A 12,650-nucleotide genomic window follows, 5' to 3' on the forward strand; every position below is an offset into this window, starting at 1 on the left:
GATGAGAGAAGGGCAGGGAATAGTACTGTATAATCAGTTACTGCAGACCAATGCTGTCTCTGCTTCCCATGAGGGGAGAAGGGCAGGGAATAGTACTCTCTCTATAATCTGTTACTGCAGACCAATGCTGTGCCTGCTTCCCATGAGGAGAGAAGGGCAGGGAATAGTACTCACACTATAATCAGTTACTACAGACCAATGCTGTCTCTGCTTCCCATGAGGAGAGAAGGGCAGGGAATAGTACTCACACTATAATCAGTTACTGCAGACCAATGCTGTGCCTGCTTCCCATGAGGGGAGAAGGGCAGGGAATAGTACTCACACTATAATCAGTTACTGCAGACCAGTGCTGTGCCTGCTTCCCATGAGGAGAGAAGGGCAGGGAATAGTACTCTCTCTATAATCTGTTACTGCAGGCCAATGCTGTCTCTGCTTCCCATATGGGGAGAAGGGCAGGGAATAGTACTCACACTATAATCAGTTACTGTAGGCCAATGCTGTGCCTGCTTCCCATGAGGGGAGAAGGGCAGGGAATAGTACTCACACTATAATCAGTTACTACAGACCAATGCTGTCTCTGCTTCCCATGAGGGGAGAAGGGCAGGGAATAGTACTCACACTATAATCAGTTACTGCAGGCCAATGCTGTCTCTGCTTCCCATGAGGGGAGAAGGGCAGGGAATAGTACTCACACTATAATCAGTTACTGTAGACCAATGCTGTCTCTGCTTCCCATGAGGGGAGAAGGGCAGGGAATAGAACTCACACTATAATCAGTTACTGCAGGCCAATGCTGTCTCTACTTCCCATGAGGGGAGAAGGGCAGGGAATAGTACTCACACTATAATCAGTTACTGCAGGCCAATGCTGTCCCTGATTCCCATGAGGGGAGAAGGGCAGGGAATAGTACTCACACTATAATCAGTTACTGCAGGCCAATGCTGTCTCTGCTTCCCATGAGGGGAGAAGGGCAGGGAATAGTACTCACACTATAATCAGTTACTACAGATCAATGCTGTCTCTGCTTCCCATGAGGGGAGAAGGGCAGGGAATAGTACTCACACTATAATCAGTTACTGCAGGCCAATGCTGTCTCTGCTTCCCATGAGGGGAGAAGGGCAGGGAATAGTACTCACACTATAATCAGTTACTGCAGACCAATGCTGTCTCTGCTTCCCATGAGGGGAGAAGGGCAGGGAATAGTACTCACACTATAATCAGTTACTGTAGGCCAATGCTGTCTCTGCTTCCCATGAGGGGAGAAGGGCAGGGAATAGTACTCACACTATAATCAGTTACTGCAGACCAATGCTGTCTCTGCTTCCCATGAGGGGAGAAGGGCAGGGAATAGTACTCACACTATAATCAGTTACTGCAGACCAATGCTGTCTCTGCTTCCCATGAGGGGAGAAGGGCAGGGAATAGTACTCACACTATAATCAGTTACTACAGATCAATGCTGTCTCTGCTTCCCATGAGGGGAGAAGGGCAGGGAATAGTACTCACACTATAATCAGTTACTGCAGGCCAATGCTGTCTCTGCTTCCCATGAGGGGAGAAGGGCAGGGAATAGTACTCACACTATAATCAGTTACTGCAGACCAATGCTGTCTCTGCTTCCCATGAGGGGAGAAGGGCAGGGAATAGTACTCACACTATAATCAGTTACTGTAGGCCAATGCTGTCTCTGCTTCCCATGAGGGGAGAAGGGCAGGGAATAGTACTCACACTATAATCAGTTACTGCAGACCAATGCTGTCTCTGCTTCCCATGAGGGGAGAAGGGCAGGGAATAGTACTCACACTATAATCAGTTACTGCAGACCAATGCTGTCTCTGCTTCCCATGAGGAGAGAAGGGCAGGGAATAGTACTCACACTATAATCAGTTACTACAGATCAATGCTGTCTCTGCTTCCCATGAGGGGAGAAGGGCAGGGAATAGTACTCACACTATAATCAGTTACTGCAGGCCAATGCTGTCTCTGCATCCCATGAGGGGAGAAGGGCAGGGAATAGTACTCACACTATAATCAGTTACTGCAGACCAATGCTGTCTCTGCTTCCCATGAGGGGAGAAGGGCAGGGAATAGTACTCACACTATAATCAGTTACTGCAGACCAATGCTGTCTCTGCTTCCCATGAGGGGAGAAGGGCAGGGAATAGTACTCACACTATAATCAGTTACTGCAGGCCAATGCTGTCTCTGCTTCCCATGAGGGGAGAAGGGCAGGGAATAGTACTCACACTATAATCAGTTACTGTAGGCCAATGCTGTCTCTGCTTCCCATGAGGGGAGAAGGGCAGGGAATAGTACTCACACTACAGGGGTAATTCCGAGTTGATCGCAGCAGGAATTCTGTTAGCAGTTGGGCAAAACCATGTGCACTGCAGGGGAGGCAGATATAACATGTGCAGAGAGAGTTAGATTTGGGTGTGGTGTGTTCAATCTGAGATCTAAGTTGCAGTGTAAAAATAAAGCAGCCAGTATTTACCCTGCACAGAAACAAAATAACCCACCCAAATCTAACTCTCTCTGCACATGTTATATCTGCCCCCCCCTGCAGTGCACATGGTTTTGCCCAATTGCTAACAAAGTTCCTGCTGCGATCAACTCAGAATTACCCCCTGTGACAGGACGGTACCGTACGGAAGCACTCGCCGCTTGCCGCGTCCCGTCGACTGCACACAGACTGGAAGGTCAAGCCGCACGAGGCCTGACCACATAGGGGATTCCCGCTTACCGTCAGTAACCGCCTGTTACTGACTCCACCCACTGCGCTGTGGGCGGGTTCTCGCTGCCACCACCAAACTCCTAACCTGCCGTGGCGTTTGGAACCACGGTTCTGCTCTGTATGTGCCGACGCACTGCTTTACCACACCTGTGTGGTGTTGACGAATCCCCACTAGCCACTTGCTAGGCCTCTACCGGTAGCTGGCGGAAGGCGGAGCTTGGAGACGTCAGGTGCTTCCCTGGACAGCCGGAGAACGGGGCTAGGTTTGGCCTAACCCTGTAGGTCACAAGATGAAGCAGTCTTCTTGAGGCAAAGATGTTTATTGCTCAAATAACCTTTAAAAAGGCTCCTCCCTATTGCTAGGGGCAACAGCATACAATCAGATGTTTCAGCAGAAGAAGATGTTACAATACACACACCTATGGGCCAACTGCCCTTCTTTTATCCCTCTCCAAGACCCCTTACCACAGGGGGTAAGCCCGCCCTGTGGTGCACAACCAATCAATGTTTACCCATGAGCTGTGCATGCTCTGGTCTCATGCACAGCTTTACATTGTTCCCTATGGACAGTGGGGAGTGGTCGGTCTCCTTTGACTCTCCTACCTTGGAGAATCAGGATACTCCCCGGTGCCGTCCAGTCTGGCTGGGGGGAAGTTTTCCCTCCTAAATCTGACTTCCAGAAACCTGCCCGGGACCCCTCTCACTGCCTGCAGCCTGGATTTGGGCTCCAGAGCTGGGCAGCCTGGCTCCCCGGTCCAGGTTTCTTGGCACTATGGCTGATCTCCATGGAGCTCCAAGAAACCACTCAGCTTGTTTCATAGCTAAGCTGCTTCTCTCTCTCCCTGTGCCTCTTGTAAATGTGAGGCTGGATGGGAAAACATTCCGTTTTTGGGGAAAAGGTCTGGGAGAATCCATCAGCCTGCACAGCTATGGATTCCCCCCTCCTGGGACACACAATCAAGTAAGTGCAATTTATCTTTAAATACATTACATTTAAATCACACTGTACATTTCCCTGTAAATATACACTGAGCCTGTGCCCTGCACAGACTCTACATACTCAGGCACTGCAGTGCCTTACAACACACTGTATGTCATTATTTAACTACTGTGTACTAGCCCTGCAGCCTGGCTGCTAGGGCTCTCTGTGTGCTGGAGGTATGGGGCTGGCTTCCCCCACCCTCCAGCCTGTCTGCCTGCCACTGGGGTCCAGGGAGCTGGCTCTCCCTGTCCCCCCAGTGTGGCACTAACCAGTGGCCTCGCCGCACGCAGCGGCGCACCCCCCTCTACCGAAGTCCGGCGGCCCGGGACACTTGTCCCGGCCGCCGTGACCCTGGCTTGTTTCAGCGCTGAGGCGCCGGGAGCGTAGCTCCTGGACCCCAGCGCTTCACCATCCTGCTCGCCAACCTAATTTCCCCCACACCGCTAGGGAGCCGGCTAGCCCGGTCCCCCATGAGCGGCGCCTGTCTTGTAGCCTCGCCGCAGCGTCCGTCGGGGAGCCGGGCTGCGGCGCACCCCCCTCGCCGGCTAGCAGCTCGGGACGTCCGTCCCGGCTGCTGCGGCTGGCCACCTCCGACGGGCTGAGGCGCCGGGAGCAGAGCTCCCGGCCCCCAGCGGCGGCTCTTACAGAGAGCACTGCAGCGGGAGCCGAGCTCCCAGCCGCAGCGCTCACCCTTCTCCCCGGCGCGCACACTCCAGTGCGCCCGGGGCTTCACCGACCGCTGCCGGGAGCGGAGCTCCCGGACTCCGGCGGTCAGCGGCTGCCTTCTCTCCCCCGGCGCGCACACACTGCTGAGCGCGCCGGGGGGCTGTCCTCCCTGCCGTGGTCTCCGGAGAGGTCCGGGACCACGGCACTACTTAAAATACATTTTCTGCAATATTTTACAAACACGGCGCCTAGCGCCCAACACATTTAAAATCTGGCGCCAAGCGCCCTTTGTTCTTTGAAAATGGCGCCGGGCACTAGGGGTTAACCCCTTCAGTGCCGCAGGCGGCCATTCTCCTCGTGGCTGGGGCTCTCCGGCCACACCCCCTATAATCAGTTACTACAGATCAATGCTGTCTCTGCTTCCGATGAGGAGAGAAGGGCACAGAATAGTACTCACACTATAATCACTTACTACAGACCAATGCTGTCTCTGCTTCCCATGAGGGGAGAAGGGCACAGAATAGTACTCACACTATAATCACTTACTACAGACCAATGCTGTCTCTGCTTCCCATGAGGGGAGAAGGGCACAGAATAGTACTCACACTATGGGGGTCATTCCGAGTTAATCGCTAGCTGCATTCGTTCGCTGTGCAGCGATGAGGCGAAAAACTGCACTTCTGCGCATGCGTATGCAGTGCAAACACTCCCTGAAAACGGTGAGTTGACACCCAGAAACGCCCCCTTCCTGTCAATTTACTTGCGGCCATCAGTGCGACTGAAAACTTCGCTACAACCTGTGCACAACCACAACGGGCTTTGTACCCGTACGACACGCGTGCGCATTGCGGCCCATACGCATGCACAGAAATGCTGATTTTTAGCCTGATCGCTGCGCTGCAAACAACGGCAACTAGCGATCAACTCGGAATGACCCCCATTGTCTCTGCTTTCCATGAGGGGAGAAGGGCAGGGAATAGTACTCACACTATAATCAGTTACTACAGACCAATGCTGTCTCTGCTTCCCATGAGGGGAGAAGGACAGGGAATAGTACTCACACTATAATCAGTTACTGCAGGCCAATGCTGTCTCTGCTTCCCATGAGGGGAGAAGGGCAGGGAATAGTACTCACACTATAATCAGTTACTGCAGACCAATGCTGTCTCTGCTTCCCATGAGGAGAGAAGGGCAGGGAATAGTACTCACACTATAATCAGTTACTACAGACCAATGCTGTCTCTGCTTCCCATGAAGGGAGAAGGGCAGGGAATAGTACTCACACTATAATCTGTTACTACAGACCAATGCTGTCTCTGCTTCCCATGAGGGGAGAAGGACAGGGAATAGTACTCACACTATAATCAGTTACTGCAGACCAATGCTGTCTCTGCTTCCCATGAGGGGAGAAGGACAGGGAATAGTACTCACACTATAATCAGTTACTGCAGACCAATGCTGTCTCTGCTTCCCATGAGGAGAGAAGGGCAGGGAATAGTACTCACACTATAATCAGTTACTACAGACCAATGCTGTCTCTGCTTCCCATGAGGGGAGAAGGACAGGGAATAGTACTCACACTATAATCAGTTACTGCAGGCCAATGCTGTCTCTGCTTCCCATGAGGGGAGAAGGACAGGGAATAGTACTCACACTATAATCAGTTACTGCAGGCCAATGCTGTCTCTGCTTCCCATGAGGGGAGAAGGGCAGGGAATAGTACTCACACTATAATCAGTTACTGCTGACCAATGCTGTCTCTGCTTCCCATGAGGGGAGAAGGACAGGGAATAGTACTCACACTATAATCTGTTACTACAGACCAATGCTGCCTCTGCTTCCCATGAAGGGAGAAGGGCAGGGAATAGTACTCACACTATAATCAGTTACTGCAGACCAATGCTGTCTCTGCTTCCCATGAGGGGAGAAGGGCAGGGAATAGTACTCACACTATAATATGTTAATACAGATCAGTGCTGTCTCTGCTTCCCATGAGGGGAGAAGGACAGGGAATAGTACTCACACTATAATCTGTTACTACAGACCAATGCTGTCTCTGCTTCCCATGAAGGGAGAAGGGCACAGAATAGTACTCACACTATGGGGGTCATTCCGAGTTAATAGCTAGCTGCATTCGTTCGCTGTGCAGCGATGAGGCAAAAAACTGCACTTCTGCGCATGCAGTGCAATGCGCACGTGCAACGGTCTTTTACAACGAACAATGTCGTTTCACACAAGGTCTAGCGAAGCTTTTCAGTCGCACTGCTAGCCGCAGAGTGATTGACATGAAGAGGGCGTTTCTGGGTATCAACTGACTGTTTTCAGGGAGTGTTTGAAAAAACACAGGCGTGCCAGGAAAAGCACAGGCGTGGCTGGGCGAACGCAGGGCGTGTTCGTCACTTCAAAACAGGAACTGAACAGTCTGAAGTGATCGCAAGCTAGGAGTAGATTTTGAGCTACTCTAAAACTGCACAAAAATGTTTTGAAGGTGCTCTGCGATTCCTTCGTTCGCACTTCTGCTAAGCTAACATACACTCCCAGTGGGCGGCAGCATAGCGTTTGCAGGGCTGCTAAAAACTGCTAGAGAGCGAACAACTCGGAATGACCACCTATAATCACTTACTGTAGGCCAATGCCGTCCCTGCTTCCCTTGAGGAGAGAAGGGCAGGGAATCGTACACTATAAATAATTTACTGCAGAGCAATTCTGTCTCTGCTTCCCATGAAGGGTGAAGGGCAGGGAATCGTACTCTCTCTAGAATCAGTTACTACAGAAAGATACTGGGGGTCATTCAGAGTTGATCGTTCGCTGGCTAGTTTTAGCAGCTGTGCAAACGCTATGCCGCCGCCCACTGGGGAGTGTATTTTAGCTTAGCAGAAGTGCGAACGCCTGTGCAGCCGAGCTCTGCAAAAAACTTTGTGCAGTTTCAGAGTAGCTCTGAACCTACTCAGCGCTTGCGATCACTTCAGCCTATTCGTGTTCGGATTTGACGTCATACAACTGCACAGCGAACGCCCAGCCACGCCTGCGTTTTTTCAGACACGCCTGCGTTTTTGCAAACACTCCCTGAAAACGGTGAGTTGACACCCAGAAACGCCCCCTTCCTGTCAAATAACTTGCGGCCGTCAGTGCGACTGAAAACTTCGCTACAACCTGTGCACAACCACAACGGGCTTTGTACCCGTACGACACGCGTGCGCATTGCGGCCCATACGCATGCGCAGAAATGCTGATTTTTAGCCTGATCGCTGCGCTGCAAACAACGGCAACTAGCGATCAACTCGGAATGACCCCCATTGTCTCTGCTTTCCATGAGGGGAGAAGGGCAGGGAATAGTACTCACACTATAATCTGTTACTACAGACCAATGCTGTCTCTGCTTTCCATGAGGGGAGAAGGGCAGGGAATAGTACTCACACTATAATCAGTTACTACAGACCAATGCTGTCTCTGCTTCCCATGAGGGGAGAAGGGCAGGGAATAGTACTCACACTATAATCTGTTACTACAGACCAATGCTGTCTCTGCTTTCCATGAGGGGAGAAGGGCAGGGAATAGTACTCACACTATAATCTGTTACTACAGACCAATGCTGTCTCTGCTTCCCATGAGGGGAGAAGGGCAGGGAATAGTACTCACACTATAATCAGCTACTACAGACCAATGCTGTCTCTGCTTCCCATGAGGGGAGAAGGGCAGGGAATAGTACTCTCTCTATAATCAGTTACTGCAGACCAATGCTGTCTCTGCTTCCCATGAGGGGAGAAGGGCAGGGAATAGTACTCTCTCTATAATCAGTTACTGCAGACCAATGCTGTCTCTGCTTCCCATGAGGAGAGAAGGGCAGGGAATAGTACTCACACTATAATCTGTTACTGCAGGCCAATGCTGTCTCTGCTTCCCATGAGGGGAGAAGGGCAGGGAATAGTACTCACACTATAATCTGTTACTGCAGGCCAATGCTGTCTCTGCTTCCCATGAGGGGAGAAGGGCAGGGAATAGTACTCGCACTATAATCTGTTACTGCAGGCCAATGCTGTCTCTGCTTCCCATGAGGGGAGAAGGGCAGGGAATAGTACTCACACTATAATCTGTTACTACAGACCAATGCTGTCTCTGCTTTCCATGAGGGGAGTAGGGCAGGGAATAGTACTCACACTATAATCTGTTACTACAGACCAATGCTGTCTCTGCTTCCCATGAAGGGAGAAGGGCAGGGAATAGTACTCACACTATAATCTGTTACTGCAGGCCAATGCTGTCTCTGCTTCCCATGAGGGGAGAAGGGCAGGGAATAGTACTCACACTATAATCTGTTACTACAGACCAATGCAGTCTCTGCTTCCCATGAGGGGAGAAGGGCAGGGAATAGTACTCACACTATAATCTGTTACTACAGACCAATGCTGTCTCTGCTTCCAATGAGGGGAGAAGGGCAGGGAATAGTACTCACACTATAATCTGTTACTACAGACCAATGCTGTCTCTGCTTCCCATGAGGGGAGAAGGGCAGGGAATAGTACTCACACTATAATCTGTTACTACAGACCAATGCTGTCTCTGCTTCCCATGAGGGGAGAAGGGCAGGGAATAGTACTCACACTATAATCTGTTACTACAGACCAATGCTGTCTCTGCTTCCCATGAGGGGAGAAGGGCAGGGAATAGTACTCACACTATAATCTGTTACTACAGACCAATGCTGTCTCTGCTTCCCATGAGGGGAGAAGGGCAGGGAATAGTACTCACACTATAATCTGTTACTACAGACCAATGCTGTCTCTGCTTCCCATGAGGGGAGAAGGGCAGGGAATAGTACTCACACTATAATCTGTTACTACAGACCAATGCTGTCTCTGCTTCCCATGAGGGGAGAAGGGCAGGGAATAGTACTCACACTATAATCTGTTACTACAGACCAATGCTGTCTCTGCTTCCCATGAGGGGAGAAGGGCAGGGAATAGTACTCACACTATAATCTGTTACTACAGACCAATGCTGTCTCTGCTTCCCATGAGGGGAGAAGGGCAGGGAATAGTACTCACACTATAATCTGTTACTACAGACCAATGCTGTCTCTGCTTCCCATGAGGGGAGAAGGGCAGGGAATAGTACTCACACTATAATCTGTTACTACAGACCAATGCTGTCTCTGCTTCCCATGAGGGGAGAAGGGCAGGGAATAGTACTCACACTATGGGGGTAATTCCAAGTTGATCGCAGCAGGAAATTTTTTAGCAGTTGGGCAAAACCATGTGCACTGCAGGGGAGGCAGATATAACATGTGCAGAGAGAGTTAGATTTGGGTGGGTTATTTTGTTTCTGTGCAGGGTAAATACTGGCTGCTTTACTTTTACACTGCAATTTAGATTGCAGATTTAACTCACCACACCCAAATCTATCTCTCTCTGCACATGTTATATCTGCCCCTGCAGTGCACATGGTTTTGCCCAACTGCTAAAAAATTTCCTGCTGCGATCAACTTGGAATTACCCCCTATAATCTGTTAATACAGACCAATGCTGTCTCTGCTTCCCATGAGGGGAGAAGGGCAGGGAATAGTACTCACACTATGGGGGTAATTCTGAGTTGATCGCAGCAGCAAGTTTGTTAGCAATTGGGCAAATCCATGTGCACTGCAGGGGGGGCAGATATAACATTTGCAGAGAGAGTTAGATTTGGGTGGGTTATTTTGTTTCTGTGCAGGGTAAATACTGGCTGCTTTATTTTTACACTGCAATTTAGATTGCAGATTGAACACACCCCACCCAAATCTAACTCTCTCTGCACGTTATATCTGCCTCCCCTGCAGTGCACATGGTTTTGTCCAACTGCTAACAAAATTCCTGCTGCGATCAACTCAGAATTATCCCCTATAATCTGTTAATACAGATCAGTGCTGTCTCTGCTTCCCATGAGTGGAAAAGGGCAGGGAATATTACTCTCACTGTAATCAGTTTGTGTAGGCCAATGCTGTCTCTGCTTCCCATGAGGGGAGAAGGGCAGGGAATAGTATTCTCGCTATAACTTACTGCAGACCAATGCTGTCTCTGTATCCTGAGGTTATTTTTATGTGTAAATTGTTGGAGGGTGTGTTGCTGCAGATGCAGTGGCTTATTTTGGGGTGTGGGGCTGGAGCTGCAGCTCCAGCCAAAGGGCAGAGCCTCCCATTGGATGTTACCTGTGTGGGAGGGCATTTCTCGCCCAATCAGCTGTGGACTGGGTGTGATAGACCTGCTGCTAACCCAATGAGAGCTCCTAGCCACGCCCAGCGTTATACACACAGTCACTCTGGGCTATTATATAGGAGATTGTTTTAACATTCCCCAGTGTGGTACAAAGACCAATGGCTGACGTGGGTGGTATTCAGTATACCGGTTGTTGGGATCCCGGCGCACATTATACCGGCGCCGGAATCCTGACACCCGGCATACGACACCTTTTCTCCTTCTTGGGGGTCCACAACGTCCTTGGAGGGAGAATAGATAACGTGGCAGGGGCTCATTAGTCCTTGCCCCGCTGTCAGCAAGCCGGCGGTCGGGAACCCGGCCGTCGGCAACTCATACCACGCCCGGCTGACGTGGATCATATTAGATAAAGGAGTCGAGAATTGAAAAGCAAGATCGGTTTTAAGATCAAAATTTAAAACACATTGTAAAAACGCTAAAGGGTCAATCCCAATTAGCCACAAGGCAGGTGAGCTGCCGCTGTAATAGCATAGACATACCAGCAACAGCACCTCACTGCCCGATCTCACCCTATGGGGCCACACACAAATCTGTGACTCCGGAGTTCGCTTATCGTCGCCACACTGACTCGCGGGTAACTGAATTGACCACTGACCAGGAGATGTATCAAGTCATCGAGAAATGTAAAGTGGAGAGAGATAAAGTGCCAACCAATCAGCTCCTGTCATTTTTCTAGCACAGCCTGTAACATGGCAGTTTAGAGGCTGGTTGGTATTTTATCTCTCTCCAATGCGCCCTACTGGGATAGACTTTACAAAAACACAAACCCACCCACCATGTGTTATATATTTAGAATCATAGGATATCGCCACGTGTGAATCCTGAAGCACCTAGGGAGAGATTGTAAAAACAGGACAAGCGGACGTGTTACCATCAGCGGCCAATCAGATCCTAGCTATAATTTTATGGACAAATGATAACTAGTACCCGATTAGTTGTTATGAGAACAATGGGGGTCATTCCGAGTTGATCACTCGCTAGCTGTTTTTAGCAGCCGTGCAAAAGCTATGCCGCCTCCCACTGGGAGTGTATTTTAGCTTAGCAGAAGTGCGAAAGAAAGGATCGCAGAGCGACTACAAAAATAAATAAAAAATGTGCAGGTTTAGAGTAGCTCCAGACCTACTCAGCGCTTGCGATCACTTCAGACTGTTCAGTTCTGGATTTGATGTCACAAACGGCTCCGGTATGAATGGTCGACCATGTTATGGTCGACAGTCATTAGGTCGACCACTATTGGTCGACATGGTCGACACATGAAAGTGGTCGACATATGAAAAGGTCGACATGAGTTTTTAAACTTATTTTGCTTCGCTCGGCACACTTTACCGTTCCAATCGTAGTCCATGTGGATCGTAAAGTATGGAAAAGTTCCCCAAAAGAAAAAAAAGTTAAAAAACTCATGTCGACCTTTTCATGTGTCAACCTTTCATGTGTCGACCATTTTCATGTGTCGACCATGTCAACGTCGACCAATAGTGGTCGACCTAATCACATGGTCGACCATGTTATGGTCGACAGTTAACGGATACCGTCACAAACACGCCCTGCGTTCTCCCAGCCATGCCTGCGTTTTTCCTGGCACGCCTGCGTTTTTCCTGGCACGCCTGCGTTTTTCCTGGCACGCCTGCGTTTTTTCGAACACTCCCTGAAAACAGTCAGTTTACACCCAGAAACGCCCACTTCCTGTCAATCACTCTGCGGTCAGCAGTGCGACTGAAAAGCTTCGTTAGACCCTGTGTGAAACTACTTCGGCTGTTGTGAAAATAGGATTTTAATACTTACCAGGTAAATCCTTTTCTTTGAATCCATAGGGGGCACTGGAGTACTCTTGGGATATGGACGGCTTCCGCAGGAACAGGGCACTGAATATTTAAATTTAGAACTCTCCACCCCTCCATATCCCAGAGTACCTCAGTGTTTTTTCTGTGCTCGAAGTAGCAACAGGCTTGTGTGAAAGTACGTTGCGCGTGCACATTGCGCCGCATGCGCAGAACTGCCGTTTTTTTGCCTCATCGCAACG

The sequence above is a fragment of the Pseudophryne corroboree genome, chromosome 2, assembly GCF_028390025.1.
Source record: "Pseudophryne corroboree isolate aPseCor3 chromosome 2, aPseCor3.hap2, whole genome shotgun sequence".
NCBI lineage: Eukaryota > Metazoa > Chordata > Amphibia > Anura > Myobatrachidae > Pseudophryne > Pseudophryne corroboree.